Genomic DNA, 3,394 nt, shown 5'->3' with positions numbered 1-3,394 from the left:
CTTAGTGAGATAAACCAGAAAGAGGAAGAAAAGTACTGGATGGTTTCGCTCATAGCAGGAGTGTAATGGACCAGGCAAGAAAATAATAAGAATAATGAACAGCCATATACCAGAGACATTTTGTGGGGGTTGAGTGGGAATGGGATCAAAAACAGTGGGGGGAGGGAAATGCAATGGACTATAGTGATGGCACATGGGTGATTTGGTGATGGGAAACCCAATGGGATTGCAACTGAGATGGAAAAATGCACAAAAATATGTAAAAATGAAGTATTATAAAATTTAAAAAAGATTAAGGACCTTTTTTGTATATAAAAATATCTTTATGCTCAACTACATAGCCTAGTGGCAGGAACATATAGTTACTTAGTGTTTGTGAAATGAAAAAACATTCCCTACTCACATTCATTGATAGCTGCCACTTCAACTCCATTAAACTGTAAATGGAAAAATAATTCCATTATACTTTGAGTTTGTGTCTTATAAAGTTTTATAGTGTTCATCTATCCAAAAAATTCTTAAATGATAACTTTAACTTAACTAGCTGTGGAAATCTAGGTTTTTCTCTCTGCATGTTGAAGTTTTCTCATTATGGTAGAATCAATGAGAAATCTGCCATTAATTTGATTGTTAGTTCTTTGTAGAATATCATGTCTTTTCTCTCTGGTAGTTTGTAAATTATTCTCTTTATCTGTAATATAAAGTAATTTATTTTCATATTTTTTTCCACCAGAGCTGCTCTCTACTTTTTTAGTTTAAGTATGTATGCCTTCTTCAACTCTCTGCCGTTACCTCTTTGTCTCTCTTCCATTTTCCCTTATTCTCTCCGAGTATTCTAGAAAATTTGGCATGCCTTCTTCCAAGTCTCTGCCTCTTACTTTATTTTCTTTCTTTCTGTTAAATATCTGCAGAATATCTCTGGCTTATAATTACCTGTTTTTGTTTTATTTTCTGGTGTTTTGTATCGTAATAAGAATACAAAATTTTTCCCTATGTCTTATTTGGTTCTCTTATATTCCTCCTATAAAGGAAACCATTTGATTTTTTTTTTCTTTCTCATTTATTTCACTGAGCATGATCCCTTGTAGCTCCATCAATGTTATAAATAAAAACAAAACAAAAATAAATAAGTACTTGCAGAGGTTCACTAATTTATTATCTTGTAGGACTATTTAGTCTGCTACTTACCCTATATTGTAACTGTTCTTCTCTTTTTTCATTTCAAAATTGTATTTCCATTTCAGAGTTTGTATTTGGTACTTTCTCAGATCTGTCTATATATTACATTTCTTCTTTCTTTCTTTATTATATATTATATTCCTTCTTGCTGATAAATTCTATTCCTTCTGTTACAGGGCACACCAGTATGAACTGGGCTGCCTGTCTATGGGGCCTCACCCATGAGCTTAAAATTCAGTTGTACTGCAGGCACACACAAAAGGGTCAATAATGGGTTTATTTACAAAAGGGAAAAAGAAAACAACACAGGGCAAGAGAGAGGGATACAGAGTAACAGCTGGGCTGACTTGGAGCTCTGCTAACAAATTAATGGAAAGCTCCGAGTTACACGGTCCCGAGAGCCGTTTCTCAAGTGAGATAGACCATTGGACAAAATGACTCCCTATTTATTCCCCAAAGTGCCAGAATGCCTGCTTAGCTCTACCCTTGGGTCCTCGCAGTCTCTCCCTGGTACTGCTGGTAGTTGTAGTTTTCAATCACTGGAGTAGGGGGTAGAGTCCAGAAAGCTGGAATAGGTGGTGGAGTCCTCAAAACTCTGCAGAGTTCCTTTAGGACATCCTTCCCCTTAACATTTCCTGTATCGTTCTGAATGTGCTAATGATCTAAAGTTTCTTTAAGATTGCTTTATTATCCATAACACCTCAGATGGAAATGTTTAAATTTGCTGCATTGATTAACTTTTGTGGTGATATGTTTTATATATTCTTCATAATTTTTTGATCTCCTTTTATTCTTCTCCACCCCATCATTGAAATCACAAGTGTTCTTCTGGATTGTGAAAAGGCTTCCTATGGCATATTTTTCTATTCTTCCCTCATTGAGATCTATGGTTTTCATTAGTTTTGGGCCTGTACTAGTAATTGTTGTTGTTGTTTCATATATATAAGCTGTTTTTTAGCTTAGATTTCTCATACCACCCAAAATCAAATTTCACAAATGGTACGATCTGGGCATTTTTTTCACTTGTGATTCTTTCTATCTAGACTAAAAAAGTAGCCAGTTTCTGTTCTGTCCCCAGTTTGAGCTTTCCTAACTTTAAATTGCAAATTGGGCATACTTTCTTGGGGGGAATAGGGCTGAAGACCTTACTTATTTGCCTTTTTAAAAAAGATTTATTTATGCATACAGAACTGGGGTACAGGCCAGAGGTGCAGGGGTGGTGAAAGGATTCACCAGAGACAAGTGGGGAGCAGAACACGCCGACTGATGAAGTACAGTGCTAAGGGGAGCAGCAGGCAGGCCAGGAGAGGTCTGCCACGCCATGTGGGTCACCTTCGGGGTGGGAATCGAACTCACGCTGAAGTGGCTTTAGTTTCTTAATGCTGTGCTTTAACCCACTGCGCCACCAGGGAGGGCCCTTTTTGCCTTTTTAATATAAGAAGTTAAATCATTTCCAGCTCCCTTCTACAAGGGCCTGCAGTCTATAATTAAAGGCCTTATCACTGAGGCTGCTGAGCTTCAGCTCTCAGTGACCAACATTTGTATGGGATACCTAGAAATTTTCCTTTCTTACTTGGAGATCAAATGTTATTGTTACCAAATTGCGTCCAGTATCTCTCATTTTGGAATGGGATGGGAACTTTTCACATATTCACAATACCAACTTGTCAGGGGAATGGGAATCAAATATTCTAAAATTATGTTTTGTTGACCCACTATTTTTTACAATTGATGTTAATCAAGTAACCCATAATCTATAAAAAATAAATATTATTCTGTGTAGTTAGTATATTAAAATAATTAATCTCTACTGAGTCTTTCACCCCAATTGAAACTGAAGTGGGTTAATAAAAATCTTTGTCTTAACAATTGCAAAGATTATTTTTTAAAGTTTAACTACATATGCAGAATTAAATAACTGAAAGTCTGCTTAACAATCTTGAGAGAAATTACAGAATTTTAAATTTTTTAATATTACATCTTATGACATTTAATAAGTAGTAATATATATCCTTGTTTAAGTTGGAGATATATATATATATACACATACACACACACACACATATATACCAGTATGCCTATGTTTTTAACAATATTATTACCGTTACTTTAAAAATCTTATACCTGGCCCTCCCTGGTGGCGCAGTGGGTTAAAGCACTGCACTAAGAAACTAAGCCACTTCCGCATGAGATACCTGGCCCTCCCTGGTGGCGC

General features: G+C 36.0%; 1 protein-coding gene across 2 annotated transcripts in view; it reads left to right on the top strand.

Annotated features, from left to right (window-relative positions):
* ERCC6L2 (excision repair cross-complementation group 6-like 2) overlaps window positions 1-3,394 on the top strand; it is a 115,001-nt gene that overhangs the window by 103,678 nt on the left and 7,929 nt on the right. The window lies entirely within an intron of this gene.

Source organism: Condylura cristata, unplaced genomic scaffold (assembly GCF_000260355.1).
Source record: "Condylura cristata isolate star-nosed mole 26May11 unplaced genomic scaffold, ConCri1.0 scaffold00017, whole genome shotgun sequence".
Classification (NCBI taxonomy): domain Eukaryota; kingdom Metazoa; phylum Chordata; class Mammalia; order Eulipotyphla; family Talpidae; genus Condylura; species Condylura cristata.
This window is presented reverse-complemented; position numbering and strand designations above follow the sequence as displayed.